Consider the following 19,044-nt stretch of genomic DNA (forward strand, 5'->3'; position numbering starts at 1 on the left):
GTAGAGATTGCTGTTTCTAGTGCCTCAATTTCTTCCAATTGTGTTTTAGAAAGTCTTTGGGCGGTTTCAATTGTTAACACCATTAAGTCACGACTACATTTCGTCTCGATGTAACTATATCCCTTTTTATATATAGGATCTTCTGTGAAAATTACAGGTACGTTTTTAATCTGTAGTCCTCCAGGAATGGTCCCTCCTCTCAGATGTTGGAGCAAAAAATGACCATGCAGGTCGGTACGAATTTGTTTTTTCTTTAAGCGTGTTAATTTGTCTATTTCATTCTGGTTCTGGGCCGAGATGCTCAGGGAAGCAGAAGCGAATAGGGGTGGGGCAGCGAGCAGGTTTTTTATGTGTTCTTCAGTGTACGCAAAAGTTTCATTTTCACTCATACTCCTAACAATTAACTCCACACAAGGTCACTCTACCACATAGGCTACCACAAACAATGAGCAGGAGAATCTGCTCAATGGTAAACAACAACAAGGAACAATCCCACTTTTACGTCTCCTATTTTGAGAGATCAGGGACCACACAGACAACTGTCTGCTAATAGAACCTTAAACAAAAACTACTGGGTTTGGGCTCCCAACAGCACCGCTTGCCACAAGCTAATAATAAACAACAGAAGATGCACGTGCTGCTAATGACTTGCCTGCCTTATTTTTGGTTTAACCAAAAATAAGGCAGGCAAGTCATTAGCAGCACGTGCATCTTCTGTTGTTTGTTTTAAAATAATGGCATGTGCATTCTTTTAAATGTGCTTCTGATTATGTTTTGTCTTCTCATGTGTCTATGTTTGCTTATTTGTTTGTATGCAAAACTAGGTAATATAGCTAATGGGTTAATTTTAGCAAAGGGGGTGGGTAACAGAATAATTATAATTTCTCGAATTAATTATTGTCTTGTATTTCCTTGCATACTAGACACACGCTCACGCTAAAAGGCCTGTGGCCTACTTCTAAATGGATGTCCGAAAAGCTTTACCAAAGTGGGCCTTGCACAGCTACGTTGGAATGTGAAAAAAATGTTTTTCTACATTAATTCTTGGAGGAAGGCTTGCAAACAAAAGCTGTGTGGAAGCTTAGGACATTTGGTTCAGATTGCTTCATGGTCAAGGCCGCACTTGTCGTTCGGCGGCGGAAAAGCTTGAGCGGACGAAGGAAATGATTTTGGTATTTGTCAAATGTAACTATCTTCGTAAGCTGCTAGTGACATTAAATAATGGACAATACCGCTCTTGAAAGAACGTGACTCTGGCTATGCGAGAGTCGGATGACCACATCAGGAGACATCCGTTGACCAATAGAATTTTGCCCTGCTCGAATATTTGTATTCTTTTAGTTAGTTTTAGATAGGAAAATACTATAAGAATTGCCCCCTTGCTAAGAGCACCGCTCGTTCGTTCCTGTGCTCCAGAGACACTGCCATATTTCCCTTTCACGTAAGACTCAGAGACTTTACTTTTTCCTTACAGGGTTTCCTTTAGCTAAGTTAGGGAAATAGGGAAATAGGCTATGGAGAAATGAATAATTTAAGTGTTTGAGCATTAAATCATGCTGATTTTGGTTCGAACTTGCTAAGTCTGTTGTGCCTATAATGAATTAATTTGCTAAAATAAAAATTGCTAATAAAAGAGATTTCACGAAAAATGCATTTGCTTTAAAATAAAATTAATAAAATAGATTTTGAAATGACAAGCTGGTCTTGTTTATTTCCTTGAGTTACCATTAGTTAATCTATTGCCTATTTTTGTGACTTAATTAAAGTGTTTACTATGTTTGAATAATTAGGTCATAAGATTCAGTAGGTCATAATTCATGTCTCAGTCAAGAATGGGCCTAATGTTAATTATATAAATAATGGTGAGTATTGTGGTGTAGAGTTTGTGCATATGAGACTGAATTTCTTTAGACCCGCTGGATCACTTCCATATTGTTTTACCCTGCTAAATTATGTATTTTGATGAGGAGTGTAGTTTCTAACCACTAGATCAACTGGAGATTTTGAAGTGGAACTTATTAGGTAAAAATCGGAGCACTCAAAATATTAGGGATCAGATGATTATTGGGGTTTGGCTCCCACAAGAGGATGAATGAATGAAACAAGGGTGACACCTACCAAATAAGGGTAAGTTGGGGCGAGTGTGTGGTTTCTGAACATAAACAATGTTTGTTGGGTGGCTGTAGTATTTTCCTTTCAAAGACGAGGTCAGTAGAAGAATTAAGTTTAATGTTTATTCCATAAGAAAGAGAACATCCAAGTACTTCTGTGGCATATAACAGAATGGACACAGTGGTACATAACAGAATCATAACAGTGTCTTGTAGAATATAGAGCACTGGTTAAAGGGATACAAGCATGTAAGAGCGAGACACTTAAAAGGATACTACAGGATACTACATATCCTCCCTTTTTCTAAAATAACAAAATCCCACTATCCTCCTTTTTCTAAAATAACAAAAAAAATCCAATAGTTTGTATAACTAGTGCAATTACCTATAAATAACAAATTCTTTTAATTATAAATCTTGCTACACAAATTTCCAAAAAAGAAGATTTATGAGCAACAGATACAACTTGAATAACAGTACACCTTAATCTACTAGCAAATTGACAAGTCTAAACCCATGCTACACATGAATGAATGAATGAAAATATACTTGGTATAGCGCATGGCTACCCTAGGGCATCCCAGCGCTTTGACCCAGGTAACATCATCCTCACTCATCGGAAAAGAAAGGTTTTTAATTGTTTCCGGAACATGAGATGGTTCGGTAGGAGTCGAATGCTCTCAGGAAGGTTATTCCAGAATTTGGCCGCTTGCAAGGAAAACCGCCGACCCCCCGTACGGGATTTCTTGATCCTAGGGACTGTCAGAAGATTGAGTTCACTGGACCTAAGGGTTCTGGAGGGTCGGTATGGGCAGAAGAGAGGGCGAAGAATATCTGGAACGTTGTTTGTGATGGATTTGTGGACCATACACATGGCCTTAAAACCTATCCTCTCTTGAATCGGAAGCCAGTGAAGAGCGCGCAGAGCAGGCTTAACCGAGCTGTGTCTAGGGACTTTGACCAGAAGTCGAGCAGCGCAGTTCTGGACTGACTGCAGAATTTTGATAGTGCCTAGCGGGGCGCCAAGATAGAGTGCATTGGAGTAATCCAATCTGGAGATGATCAAGGACTGTACCAGGAGCCGTCTGGAATCAGAAGGAAGGAGGTTGAGAACCTTCCTTAATGTCCTAATCAAGCCAAAGCATGTTGCGGCTACCTTCTTTGCCTGCACTTGAAAGCCGAGAGAGGGATCAAGCCAGACTCCCAAACTCTTGATTTGTTTCTTTGGGGTCGGAGGGGGACCCAGGCAGCTCGGCCACCATGGGTTAAGGTTCAGAGGAGCCTTGTAACCCATGATCATGATCTCGGTTTTAGTCCCATTTAGTTTCAAAAATGAGGCTTCCATCCATTCACAGACCTGAGTGAGACAGGGGGACAGATTGTTTGGTCCAGAGGTCCCGTCTTCAGACCTAGTGAGTGAGACCACCAACTGGGTGTCATCGGCGTAGGTGACCAATTTTATTCCCCAGGGAAGCACCACCTCAGCCAAGGGCCTCATATAGATATTAAATAATGTGGGGCTTAATGAGGATCCCTGGGGAACGCCGTAGTGAAGGGGAACTGTCTTGAGGTAAACTCCCCTTCAAAGACAGAGAATGTTCTTTCTGCTAGGAAAGATTGAAGCCATTTAAGGGCAACACCGGAAACGCCAGCCTCGTCGAGGCGGCTGATCAACAAGGAGTGGTTGACCGTATCGAAGGCTGCGCTGAGGTCCAGAAGGACCACCGCAGCGCAGCCTCCGGCATCTACAATCTTCCTCGCTTCCTCCACTACCACCACCAGGGCGGTCTCAGTGCCCTGTTTTGTTCTGAAGCCAGTTTGAGTAGGGTGAAGTACAGCCTCGTTCTCAATAAAGGCGGATAAGGCAAGATTGACATGCTTTTCTGTAATTTTACTAATCCCTGGCAACAGGGAGATAGGGCGGTAGTTTGACCAGTCATCAGGGTCGAGATTGGCTTTTTTTAAAAGAGCTTTGACTCTGGCCTGTTTCCAAAGTGGGGGAACCACTCCAGTGGAAAGGGAGGAGTTGATTACATCCTTTATAATTGGTACTACCACCTCAGGGACTTGTTTTAGGGCAGAGGGCGGGGCAATGTCCGCAGGAGAGCCTGATTTCAGAGTCTGCAGAAGTTTTTCTACTGTGGAATGATCTATCAAGGGCAGAACATCCAGAGTAGGTGAGGAGACCAATCGAGTGGTGAGCTCAATGGAGTGTCCAAGATCATTTGTAGCTTCCTTCACACAGAGGGAGGAGTAGATGGTAGCAACCTTTGAGCTAAAAAAATTGGCTAACTCCTCGCACCGTTTTAGAGGATCGGCCACTTTATTCAGGGGACTAGGCGGAGTTACCAGAGACTTGAAGATTTTATACATTTCCCTAGGGGAGTTAGCGCCTTTAGATATCTCAAGCTGGTAGAAAGAGGCTTGGGTTAATTTTAGTTGGGTCTTATAGTTCCTAAGAGTAGCTCTGTATTCCGCTTTATCCTCTGGGGTGAAGTTCTTTCTCCACTTCCTCTCTAGCCTCTTACAGTTCCGTTTAAGACATTTCAATTCTGCAGTATACCAGTGCATTTTATTGGAACCTCCACATCATGGTACAATTTGTTTTACTTCTGAGATAAAAATAAATTATGTTTAATCTAATTCGAATCATAAAAACAAATCACATTTATGTTCATCCACACAGGATTAGCTTTAGATAGCGGAATTTTACGTCTCATGAGAGGAAATTGAGTTTAACCTACAAATGAATGTGGCGTTATTAAATATACCCATAACATTTTCCTTATTACACTCTCCCATGAAAGTTCAACCCCTAATAAGAAAATGATCGGATGCAAAAAATTCATCTCAAACCTATCCTAAAAACTTTACATTTATCATCCTTGTTTTTTATTTAAAATCAACCCAAGCAGATACTACTTTAAACTTAACACTACTAAATATGTTATCTTCAAAATCAGCTTTAAGCTATTGGTCCAAAGTAATGCAAGTAAAAACATTGTTAACAGAGATTATATTCGCAACTGAAAAATTATTCATGAATTTGTGTAAACTTGAACAAAAAAAAAAATGTTGGGAACATTACGAATCACACCACCTTCCAACGTTAAAAGATGAAAAAATCCTTTGAATTTACCAATCTTACCTGAAAACACATTAGGAACTTTCTTAGGACCCATCTTTGGTGTCTTTACTCACTTTAATAAATAGAACTTGTTCAGGGCTGTATGGATCAAGTATGATATGTAAAGATCTCTGATCCCTCCACCCTAAAACAGAAGGAACCGCAAAAGCAAAATACAATTTACAAAATGTGACCTTAAAATTAAAAAATTAAAGAACAAAACCCTAACATATTAATTTTGTTCCTAGTGTAACTTCCAGATAGAACGTCTGAAACCTTTTTTTTTTAACAATGCACAAAGGCTAGCTTTTAACATCTTCGTCAACAACCATCACCATATTGCATTGAAACCTTTCAGGAACAGAAGATGAAGAAGTATCGATGTCAGACTCATATTCAGAAGAATCAGTATCATTAATGCAGGCTACTTTAAATGACTGTGAAGAACTTCTATTACAGACTTTAGCATAATGCCCTACAACCCCACAATTGGAACATTTGACAGATCTAGCGGGACATTTCTCAAAACCTGCATTGTGTTTCTTATCTCCACAACGATAACAAGCAAAAGAAAAAGAATCATTCCTATTATACGTTTTCCTGGTGAAAGATCTTTTCTGAAAATTCTTATTGGATTGAAAATTCTTATCACCCTTTTTTTCTGAAATTCTGCTAACTGTAGAAGTAGAAGTAGTAGTTCCAGACTGATCAGCTAAAGCCTTAGAGCTTCTATCAGACAGTTCAGCTTTTTTCAACAAAGTTATCACATCGTTAAGACTAGATTCTCCTTCAATCCATAGTCTATCCTGGATACTCTTATTCCTAGAGCATACAACAACTTGATCACGAATAAGTTCATCATGTAGTACTCCAAATTTTCAATGCATGGCTAGTAATTTTAACTGTGAAACGTACTCCTCAACAGACTCATTTTCCAATTGTTTTCTTTTAAAGAATGCACGTCTAGTAACACCAATACAAACAGTAGGTGAATAATGCTCAGTTAAATCAGAAATTGCATTTTTGAAGATATCAGTGTCACCAGTTCTCTCCGGTTTCTGCATATGATTATAAACTCTCAAACATTCCGGACCCAAGCTATGTAAAAGCATACGCATTTTGCGTTCAGGAGACAAGGATCCGACATTATCCTCCAAAGTGGCAATGTAATTGAGAAAGTATTCTTTCCATTCAGACCATGTTATGACTGGTTCACCAGGAGATGTTAAAAACTCTTTAGGTGTGCTAATGTTTATGTTGATACATGAAGATGTAGACGTGGAACTATTAGAAGAATTACTAACCGACGCAGGAGTAGTGTTGCTCATATTGCCAGTGAAGAAAAAAAAATTACAAAAATCAAATGAAGAAAGAAGAAAAAAAAAATGAAAATAAAATGGAATAAACTTACAATGCTGCTTCCAATTCTTAAGAATGCTGTAAAAACCACGAAATTGACGAAAAGAAGCTTGAAGAAGAACGAAGTACTGATGTGCTCGTATTCAGAAATTCAATTGAGTATTGAAATCAGATGAAGAATTCAAAATGGAGGTACGTAGGGTCACGCAGCGTGACCTTTGTTTATCCAATGAGATATGTTTCCCATAACGCGTGTGCATCAAGCGTTGAGACACCGAAGGTTGCTGATTATTATGGGTGTTGCCAGGAAACGATGCAATGACGAAAGACGAATGACGAATCACGCTCAAACGCAAGTGACGGAGCGCGACCTCCGACGTGCGCTACTTCTTCAATACGCAAGGTCGCTAAGCAACGAAACACAGAGCGCTCGTGAAAAACATGTTGCTAGGTGTTGAAGCGTTGAGAAGCTCAAGGGTGCGTGCAACAATAACGAAGAAATTTTGAAGGTACATAAAGTGTTTTGTAGGTACATAAAGCCTTTCTAAGATGCACAAAGTCTTTAAAAAAAATGCTTTTGAGTGAATGTCAAAGAAATAAATATAAATGGAAGGCAGTCTGTTTATTTCTTTAGATAAGAAACTTAATCCATCGATGTACTCACGGTTTTAAGCAGCCATTGAATGTAGAAGAAGGATGATTGAACCTTTCCAGAATAATAAGAAGTAATTAGAATAGAATGTAGGCTACATTTCTTACATTCAAAAAAAAAAACAGATAAAAAAATGATGAATGAAGAGTAATGTGTTGGCAGCAATTGTAGTTCAAACCATAAAAATGTTCATGAAGAAGAAGAAATCACGAATGGTAAACGAAGAAATCCACTGAGGGCTGAAATCATAAATCCACGAAGAAAAAAAAATATAGTAAAAAAAAAATCCAAAAGGTTGGTTCTTTTAAAATATCCCAAACGTCGCCAATTTAATGTAGTATTTTCCTTTCAAAGACGAGGTCAGTAGAAGAATTAAGTTGAAGGTTTATTCCATAAGAAAGAGCACATCCAAGTACTTCAGTGGCATATAACAGAATGAACACAGTGGTACATAACAGAATCATAACAGTGTCTTGTAGAATATAGAGCACCGGTTAAAGGGATACAAGCATGTAAGAGCGAGACACTTAAAGGGATACTACAGTGGCCTAGTACAGTAATTATTGCACAGAAATCAATCAATGTGATTTCTTAATTTTCCCTTCAATGTCAAATGGCGTGTTATTCTTCAAACAAGTATAGTGTCTTTCATCGGTCTGCAATGTTGATCTTATTTTGTGTAATCAATTGACACATAAAAGCGTAACCTCATCTTTTCCCCTTCAATTCTGTTGCTTGATGAAAAAAGGTTTGGCTTTTTAAGATTTAGGCTCCCACTTCTATGTGTGCTATATTGCTTTGTCATCTTTCTGCAAAGTAGCCGGGAAACCTGTGACTTGCTAGTGCCTAATAAAATGCAATATCAAGAATGTCAACTTTTCAATAATGCGATATGTTTTGTTTACATTTAAACAAAAAATGGTAAGGGTTAGGCCTGAACACAAGTATGCCACATAAACAAATCACAGTTATGGGATTGTCTGCTGCCTTCATTTCTTTCTAAGAAACAGACAAAGGGTTGCACGGTTCGACATCTTGTCTGCAAGGCAGAATACTAATTTGTTTCATATCATTGTGTTGGTTTCGAACTTTCCAAAATATTTCAGTTCGAAAACCTCTCGAAAGTACTGATCACTAGGCCCATTCGATGGCTCTACGTTTACTGAGTAACTCGCTGTATAAAAAAAACAGAACTCTCCTTGCCGAAGGGTGCGTATCACAGAACCAACTCTATGACACAGACGTCACTAACCCTCTCAGAGACCTCTACGAGCTCTTATGTGTCACAGAGCCACCTTTATGACGTGCGCCTGGGAGTGGGGTAGAGCTGTAGCACTCACTCCTCAGCCCGCTCGCCCCTTTACACAGCCCCGTCCTCCTTCTACAGACTCCCCTATTCCCGCTGCAGTCCGGCGCCGCGCAACAAGAAGAAGCACCTTCCAAACAGTAAATGTAAGTGAGGCGAGCGCGCGCACCCCAGCTGGAGCCCCGAAGCAGCAACGCACTGCGTAGCTGCGCGTGGCAAGGCAGCGCCATTGTCCTGCGCTGTGTCTATAATGCATTGAAAATGCGGAGCAATGCTTTCCACGCCCTTCAGCCAATCTAATATTCGTGACATAATGGCTCTTGGAAAGTATATCATTTTTTTGCGAAGAAACAATTTTAGGGAAAAAATTCAGATGCCAGCCCCATTAACTTTTGGTTCTCGAGACTGCCCCTCCCACTGGAGATATGCACATGTTTGTTATGAATTCTGGAAGGATAAACTATTGAGATATCCTAGCTGGGATTCAACCCCTTGTCTGACAAATTACACACCTGAGACACATTCCTGGCATGTATGCCATAGCTGCCAAGTTTTCAGTTTGTATGCGCGTAGCATTTTCAGGTTTTCAGTACGCCTATGTGACATTTAATGAATGGAATGTGTGTGACACTTTGAGGGACACTTTTTACTAGCAAAACAAAAGTAGGAATAATAGAAAATTACCAGTTTTTTTGCTGTGTAATGGTTTTAGCAGCATAATCCCCCTCTCAAGTGTTTTGCACCACCTGACATTTACTTCGTGGACTTGCTCCATCCCTCCCTGCTACCCTCACTGAATAATGGGTGAGAGACCCACGAGGCCTAATTTTACCAAAATGTATTATGTTTCTTTTAAACTCTAATGGGAACTGGAAGCCAAAAAATTACGACATAGCGTGCATTTGCAAACTCAAAATAGTCTTGTTTCACTGCTCCCAATTCATGATTCTGATCCGCACCTACAAAGCCCTTCACAATCCAGGACCTGCATATATCATCCACCTCATGTACTTCCACCAACCCTCCAGACACCTGGCTCCACTTCCCTCTCCCATGCACGCACACACCGCAAAGCAACAGTGGGGGCGCTCCTTCTCCTACCTCGCTGCTAAGTCCCGCAACAACCTTTCCCTTCACCTCTGGACCTCATCCTCACTGCTAGAATTTAGAAAGGTACTAAAGACCTGGCTATTTAACTGATTCCACCCGTAGCAGCAAGGGCCTCAGCGCCTGGATACCCTCGAGTTTCATTAGCCACCCTATATAAATCCTGATTGATTGACTGATTTAATCTTCCCCTCCCTTATTCTTCAAAAAGTGCATTCCACACAAAGTTTACAGGTGAAACGTGTTGTCCTAACTTCCTGTAAAGTGGCATGGGCAAGGGAAAAGACTGATGAGCACAGCATAATCTCTCCAGAATATTTACCTTTTAAATTATATAGAAACCATTGCGAAATTGAAGTTTGTCTATTTTCACATGATACCATTGAAGTTTGTCTATTTTCAAATGATACGTTCATTCTTATCGAAATGAAGCTCACAATATTATAAAACTTAAATATTAAAGTCTACACAACCCCATCCCTAATGTGCAACAAACACCGACTGCGCCATATGTTTTAGGTCAGACTTTCCAGCGTAGCTGTGTGCAAGACTTGTTGTTTACAATAAACAAAGAGAAAGCATTCTGTCAGCCCCCTTTGCTTTGAGACGTCAATCACATCTTTGATCAATTCAGAGGATTATTTATTTATTTATTTATTTATTGACATTTGTAGAGCGCGGCGAATACCCGTGGGCGTCTCGGCGCTAATTAAGGGATGGATCAGCAACTGGGGTAAAGAGGATATACAAGGCTATTGGTCAAATAACCACGTCTTTAGCTGTTTGCGGAATGTGAACAGGGAGGGACTTGCTCGGATATGTGCAGGAAGGGTGTTCCAGAGTCTAGGGGCGGCAACCAGGAAACGCCTGTCGCCCCAGGTGACTGTTCTAGTGCGAGGCACAGCCAAGAGGTTCTGAATAGAGGAACGAATAGATCGGGTTGGGACATGATGGAGAAGATTCTGTTTGAGAAAGTGGGGACCTTGATTATTGAGTGACTTGTAAACAATACACAGCGATTTGAATTTGATACGGCTGCGTATCGGGAGCCAATGGAGATCCCTAATGATGTTTGTAACTGGTGCGAACTTGGGGATCCGAGCCAGCATTCGTGCGGCTGCATTTTGGATTGACTGCATCTTATTTGTCACTCGGACTTGGGCATTTAAGAATAGAGCGTTACAATAGTCCAAGGAGGACAGGACTAGTGAGCTGACCAGTGTTTTCCCGGCCGTGTTCGGTAGGAAAGGTAGTATTTTCCTAATCATTCTCAATTTCATATGAGCTGAAGCCGCAGTTTTATTCGCATGTGCCATAAAATTGAGGCCAGCATCGAAGATGACGCCTAGATTTCTCACTTTGCTAGCTGGACTCGGCGGGGGACCGAAAGATGGTGGCCACCAGACAGGTGACCAGCCCGGGGAGAGGTGACCGAAGATGACCACTTCAGTTTTTTCTGAATTGAGTTTCAGACAATTCGTGGCCATCCAGTCACCTATTGCCATCATTCCTCTCGTGAATCGATTGGCCACTTCCTCCCCGTCCCCTTTGATAGCCAGTACCAATTGGGTGTCATCGGCGTAGGAGGTCAGGCTCATCCCAAATGCTTTGATGACATTTGCAAGGTCCGACACGTAGATATTAAATAGTGTCGGACTCAGGGATGAGCCTTGAGGGACCCCACACGGCAGAGACACCTTCGATGATTGGTAGGGTCCTAGAGATACTGCTTGTGATCTATTGGCCAGAAACGATACAAGCAGGTCCAGAGCAGTTTTCTGGACCCCCAGTCGTTCGACACGGTCGACTAAGATCTTGTGGTTGACCGTGTCGAAGGCCGCCGAAAGATCCAGCAGTACCAGGAGTGCTGTCCCCCCCTGGTCTCGTATGGCTCTGATGTCATCCGCAGCCTTTAGAAGGGCAGTTTCCGTGCCATGACATTTGCGGAATCCGAACTGGGTGTTGTCGAGCAACTGGTGCTGCTCCACAAATTCCGACAGTTGCTGATTCATGGCTTTTTCTATTACCTTAGCCAGGAAAGGAAGACTGGCTATCGGACGATAGTTTTTCAGGTCATCTTTATTCAAATTAGCTTTCTTTAAGAGGGGTTTGACCAACGTATGTTTCAGAGAAGCCGGGAAAATTCCGGAGCTAAACATAGTGTTGCAAACATGAGTAATAACCGGTATCAACGTGTCCATAACTGGCATAAGAACTTTGAGCGGGCACGGGTCTAATGCAGAACCTGATTTGATTCTAGAAATAATACTCCTTGTCTGACCCATAGTGAGCTCGACAAATCGGGTCAGTGTGTTATCCCGTGAGGTGGAGGACAAGGATAGTGGTGTAGAGTCCGTGTTTATAGAAAAAGCCTGATAGATGTCGTTAATTTTTTTGAAGAAAAAATCAGATAAGGCGTCGCAAAGATGTTGTGAGGGAGGTGGTGTGAGGTCGTGCGTGCCACCCGACAAGCGTTTAGTGATGTCGAATAACTCTTTGCACGAGTTTTTGGCAGTCTCAATTTGTGCGGCATAATAGGCTCTTTTCGCCTCTGCGATCATCTGTTTGTACCGGGCAAGTGAGTCTTTATATAATGATTTACTTTCTGGGTCATAGCGCTTCCGCCAAAGTCTTTCTCTTTGTTTATTTAATTGTTTCTGTTTTTTGAGATCATCCGAGAACCAGGGAGCACTGGGGGAGGCTCGATTCTGGGAGATAGATTTTACGGGCGCTAGCTCAAGTGTGGCCTGATTGATCCAGGTATTGAACTGATTTATGGCAACGGTGGGGTCATCTGACAGCAATGGCGATGTTCTAGCCAGGAATGTGTTCAATGTCCCCGCCTTTATGTCCTTCCATGCTCTCACCTGTTTGGGGCTATTGTTAACAGCCCTCCTCTTAGAGGCATCGGGGATAGCTAAATGACTTAAAATGGCGTGGTGATCGGTCCATGCCAGGGGGAGGACATCTGCAATATGTAGCAACTCAATATTAGTAAAAATGCCGTCAAGAGTGTGACCAGCGTCATGGGTAGGGGCAGAAATACGTTGATACAGACCTAGTGTTTCCATGTCCGCTAAGAGGCTATGTACTCCATAAGTCATGCTACTGGGTATTTGGTGGTCTTTCTGCTTCCTATGTAGTGGTTCAATTGCAGTGCATGTTGGACTTTTTCCAGAGCTGTAAATTACACGCAATCACACCCTCTGTCACATTTGACTATTTATCTCATAAGTGCATTGCATTCAAAATGCAATCACTTTTTATCACGTCGAAGCCTACCAGACAGTTATGCTGTCTGATTTGCATATACATCTTGGGCAAATTCTGAAAGCTTCCCTGGAAATGCAATCCACCCATTGCCTACCATTACCTTTGTGGTTTGTAACTCATATTTGCTTCTTTTCTATTTTTAGGCTTTGTTTATTATGTCCAACATGTCCTTATCCCTCACAAGAACAGCATGTTCACCATCACTCCTTGTATTCCTCCAGGAGTTCTCACTTTCTATAAACAGGCCTTTACATTTTGATTCTTATCTTGTCACGTTTGCTGTACATGCAAACACAGAGGTCCAAATTGAGGTTCTGTTTTCTGAGGGAGCACAGGTTTACTTTTCTTTCTCTGACTTCAAAGTGAGAGGATTTCTAGTACACAACGAAATTTAAATGTCTGTAAATTAACTGTGCAAATATTCCAGAATACATCAGAATAAAGAAAGCACAAATTAAGCACTTGTGGAGACTCCTGGTGTATGTGGTTTGCTGTACAACTTTATTGAAGAGAGCACACTTCAGCACTTTTTTGTAATTCTGAAGTATGGTGTAAAAAATAGTTTAATACAATCAAAAAATAAATCAATACACTTAGTGATGATTCTGCCACACATTATCATTTGTGCACTTTATAGTTTTATCAGTAAAACTGTATGTCTGTGCATATGTAACTGTCATTTCAATAAAAAATATGTTGTCTGTAATGGAAGTGCGCTACAAAGCCATGCATACTCCCCTCTACGACACTCTACTCCACTCTACACCAGTTCACTGTACAACACTCTCTGCCGTGACACACTACGACACTCCACCATACTTCATTCTACGCCACTCAACTCCTCAACACTCCACTTTATGCAACTCCATGACACTCTAAGCCATTTCACTCTAGGCCTCTCAACTCCAATGTACGACACTCTACTCTATGCCACTCCACTCTACAATACTTACTCTGTGACACTCCATTCCACTCCACTCTATGCCACTTTACTCTAGGCCACTCTACAACACTAAACTCTACAACACTCCAATCTACTCTACTTGACGCCATGACACACCACTTTGTGACTCTCTACTCCATTCTATAACACTTTCCTCCATTCCATTCTACCAGTCGTGGCTCCTCCACTAAGGCGGAGGAGCGTCACCCCACAGCTTTTAAGCAGTGTAACAAAGGAAAAATATACATAATTACTGAACATTATTATCATTTTATTTGTACCTGCGGCTGGGGCGGGCTGGGCTGGTACGATGAAAGATCAGGCCAGAAGAGGAGTGGTTTGCCCCTTTCTAAGTGCACTTGACTGTTTGGGCCGGCCAAACAGTCATGCACACTTTCCCTGTTCTCCACACAGGCTGCATTGCAGACTACGTGGAGAACATGCCCAGGCTCCCTGTTCCATTGCAGCATTGTGCGTGGTCAAGGGAGCCTGGGTGCTTACCAATCACAACGCTGCATTGCAGCGATGTCATTGGTTAGAGGAGCCTGGGTGCTTCCTGTTCCCCAGTCCTGATGGAGGAGAGACACGGCAGTGATAAGGTAAGTTTTTTTCCCTTGTCTTTTTATTTTTTTTGCACCCCCTTCCCCGCCACCCTGATCCGTGCCAATGTTAAAGTGGACAAATTTGATCTCACTCAGAGCGCTCTCTGAATATAGGCCAGCCAGTGGCGTAGCTACACCTTTTGGCACCCTAAGCGGTTGGGGCATTTGCTGCCTGCGATGGCCACAGGTGAGAGGGAGAGGGAAAGATGGTGGCAATGGTACCTACTGCCTGCCGCCCCGGGACAGCGCAGGTAAGAGTGGAGGAGGGGGGTGCCGTGCCACCTCCAAAACTTGTGCCGCCTGGGGCGGACCGCCCCCACGCCCCTCGCATGCTACACCACTGAGGTCAGCTATGCTCAGCAGCAATGTCTTCCTTGGGCTGCTGAGGTGGGCCAGACCACAGGACTTGGAAAACTGTCCTACCTCATTGCTAAGGAGCAAGACAATCTCCATGGTCGTATGTGGACAAAGTGCCTCTCTGGAAAAATAAAGTTGCTGCCTGACACTTCAGTGTCAGCCTCTGGGAGCCAATCACACACTGCATAGTCAGTGGGGCAGCACTTTGCCAGAAAACAACAACAGTCGAGGTGCTGCCCCCGGATCTGTGTAGGGCACTGTTTGACTCTAAATCTTTTTCATGATAACATGCTGACAGAAGGCCACTCACAGAGTCAGACTAACTGAAGGTGATTCCCGCCCCTTCGGCACCTTATTGGAGAGTTGATGCGGGATGAAGTGAACTGGTGGTACTGATGAAGCTGCATACACAAAACTATGCACAGGTTAGATGTGGGAGGGACGGGGTGCTGTCGTCCCGGTTTCCAGTTTCCAGGGGGGTCAGGCAGGGGTGCGTTCTGGCACCCACCCTGTTCTGCCTTTATGTGAATGGTGTCATATCGCACTTGGATGCAGTTCCAGACAACAATGCACCCAGATTGGCAGGCAGGAGTGTGCCAGCGATAATATTTGCCGATGACACCCTCCAGCTTTCCAAGTCCCCTATGGGGATCCAGCGTGTGCTGGATGGATTTATCGACTTTTGCCGTTGTCGCGGACTGGAAGTCAACGCCGATAGGACTAAATATATGATTTTTAGTCCTCCGGCACTCACCCGCCCAACACCACTCCTGGGCACGGTCAGATTGGAGAGGGTACAGACTTTTCAATACCTGGGGGTGACGATCAATGAAAATCTTTTCTGGGGTCCCCAACAGGTGAAATCTCAAATCAAACTCTCCCAATTAGTGGGTGGTATTCTTAAAATGACAAATACATCCACTTTCAAGCCAGTGAGCCCCGCACTGGAGATCTACAAGGTCAAGGCGAGGGCATCGGCCCTCTACGGTGGGGAACTTTGGGGGCACTCCTGTTGACCGGAAATTGTTAATGTGGAGAATAAGTTTATGAGGCAGTTATTTGCACTCCCACAAAGCACTCCTCTCCTCCCATTGAGATTGGATTTAGGACTGAGTTTTATCCAGGATGAGCTAGCCCTGAAACCTTTAAGGTTTTGTCGCAGGTTATGGATAACCCCAGATCTGTCCAAGTACAGGCTTGATTTAAACGATGTGCTGTGTCATGGTAGAGCAGCAAAAATTCCCTGGCTTGTATTAGTGAAAAACGAACTAGGGAAAATGGGACTATCGGACCTCTGGCATGATCCAGAACGGGCATTGAGGGGGCTTTCTGGCAAAATGCTTGCAAAGACCTTCATGGATTACAAACAGAATATATGGCTGCATGACTCCAAAGCTGGCTCTTTGACAACAACTTTTATAACACTCAAACACTCTTATGCCTTTGAGGAGTTTTTGAATGTCATTTATCCAGTAGGAGCAAAGAAGCTTTATATCCAATGGAGGCATGGTACATTACCAATAGGGGCATTTGTGGATAAGTGGTCGTCTTCCATGTGTAAATCCTCTCCTGGATGTGGCGCGACCAAGGAGGATGAACTGCACAGACTCTTCTTCAGTCCCGCTTATAGAAAGGCCAGAAAGTATTGGCTGGTACCCCTATGCAAGAATATGGGATTTGATAAATGCTCTGTTGCAATGAGAGTCTTTAAGATTGACACATCACCACATATAGTGTTTGCACTCTCTAAGTTCCTTTTAGCAATGTGGTCCAAAAGAAGTTCCCTTATCACAGCGGTACCCAGGGGAGAATCTACACAGTGATTGCATAATTTGATTGTTAATCAGCTTTTATGAAATGATAATTTTATCCATTTTTGTCATGTACACTGTTTTTTACTGTAATCTTTTATGACTGAAAAAACGTTGAAATAAAGATCCATTGAATGATGAATAATAAAGAATTAAACAAGACAGTGAGATACCAATGAATTGTGAAACAGGGCATGCTGTCTAACCTGTGCAACACACTCACTGTCGGCATGCTCGCTACTTAAATGCAGCTCTTTATACGGCGTTCCTCATTAGGTGGTTCCAGGGCGCTCAAATGCCTGACTAATACATTTTAGTGCGTACTCAAATTCCTTAGTGTAACCCCTGATGCGTGATACTTGGCAGGTCAGGCATATGTATATTCCCACTTAGATACACATATATTTCCTGTGTGTTAGGGAAGAAGGTCCCATGGACTTTTTTATCCCATTGTCACAATGTCTAATTTATTTGTTTAGTTTATGTTAAATTTAGTTTTCACTCAGCACTGTATGCTACGAATATCCTCGCAGCGCTGCAAAATAAGACAAATGAACAGTAAGATTATGTTCTAATTTAGTATACATTGTTTATTAATACTTTTCGTGGAAAGGATTGAATATATATTTTATTAATTCTTTTCTTGGAATGTCAAGATTATTCTCAATACTTAATATCTCCTAATTTTCTTGATATTTTATATCTGTTATTTGGGTAGTGCCTAACTGTCACTAGTGTGGCACTTGGTGCACACTAAGTTTCAGGAACTATTGTAAATGGATATGTATGTTCAGTTGGAGAGATGTGTGGATGTGTTGGACCTATGTGGAAAGAGTTGGGTGAGATAGGAGAGTTAGTTCTTGTAATGTGGCCTGCTCATGCTATGGTAAACTTGCTCTTGCATGTATTCATGTTCAGTTTGTGTAATATGTTAGACGCAATATTAGATCGGGCTTCATGCAGATTTTTTTTAACCTATCTAATTTGGTGAGTCATCACATGGAAAGTATCCCATCCTGTCTTTTCTCTTCTGGTCCGTTAGTTCAATGTTTAGTGGTGTAGTCTTATGCATTGTCCTGGAAAGTGAGGTGCTTATGTAGTTTCCATAACTGGAATGGGAGGTAGATCAAATTTGTCAGCCTGGAATTAGAATGAGCAAGACACTATAAGTTGTAAGAGTTTACTGGTTTGGGAGCTTAGTTTAGAGAGGTGTGTCTGAAATGTTTTGTTGAAGGAGGTTTTGTTCTCCCATGCATGGCAACAGACTCAGTTAAGGTGGCAGGAACATGATTTGTAAGTCCAATAACGGCTTCATTTGAGCTGTTTCCTGACTATAATTGCCTTTGTTTCAATGTTAGTCAATTAGGAAAATAAATTCTTCCAATTTTATTTCCTCATATTTCCCTCTTTCGAAATGTTGGCAAGTGTGTATTCCATGCATTGGTTAGTCTGACACATGGCGCGTTGAATGTGATGTGGCTAAACAGTGGACACCTTTGCAAGAACACAAGGGATGTAGTAATGTGAATCCAAGATTTCAAATGTATAGATAGCCTGACTATGGAGTTTTACAACTTGGTGAGTAAGACTTATTTTCAGGCTCCTAGGTAAAGACCATCAGTATAATCCACTCAAGACAGCATATGCAGAGGAATATTTTTTTGTATATTCGGAATATTGGTTGAGCAATTCCCTGCCTGCTCATGCAAATGTGTCTTTGTAGTTCTAGAGCAAAGTCAGCATCTGGATGATTTCTACGCTATTTTCTGTGTTTGATGGAAGGCTTCTTCAAAGTTTACATGTCTGGGTGGGATCTCTCATGCTGTTGGCCTCTTTTCACATTTAAATATTTCTGTTTTTTTTGTGCAGTGTAAGATTGTTGGAAGTCTTTTAGATTTTCACATTGACCAAGCATGTTGCCAAGGAACAACACATATTTATGGAGGGTCTGAGGCAATATTTAAAGACCGGCCTGGATACCTCGCCCCAAATTACAATACTTAAATACCTTGAGTATCCATGGGTCTACAGAGCTACTCCCTACACTGCAAGAACTGCTGAGAAAACACACCACTGAGACACTCGCCGCAACTAATAAGGAAGTAATGTAAAAAAATATAAATTACATTTACGGATTCCCATCACTCACCAAGATGGTGACATGCTTCATCATCTGGGTCTCCTCTTTATAGTCACACTTGGTGACCCTAAGGGCTACAACCCTATCATAATGAAGGGGAGCCCGAGGATGTTTTCATATGAATCCTGGCAGATGAGAGTAGTGAAGTGTATGGGGACTAAGTGCAGTGCATAGATGTAAAGTGAAAATTAAAATTGAGTTTATGAGAAACCACGGTTTTATTATTGTTTCTCACAATTCAAATTAAAAACTGTGC

The sequence above is a fragment of the Lissotriton vulgaris genome, chromosome 6 (genome assembly GCF_964263255.1).
Source record: "Lissotriton vulgaris chromosome 6, aLisVul1.2, whole genome shotgun sequence".
Classification (NCBI taxonomy): Eukaryota; Metazoa; Chordata; class Amphibia; order Caudata; family Salamandridae; genus Lissotriton; species Lissotriton vulgaris.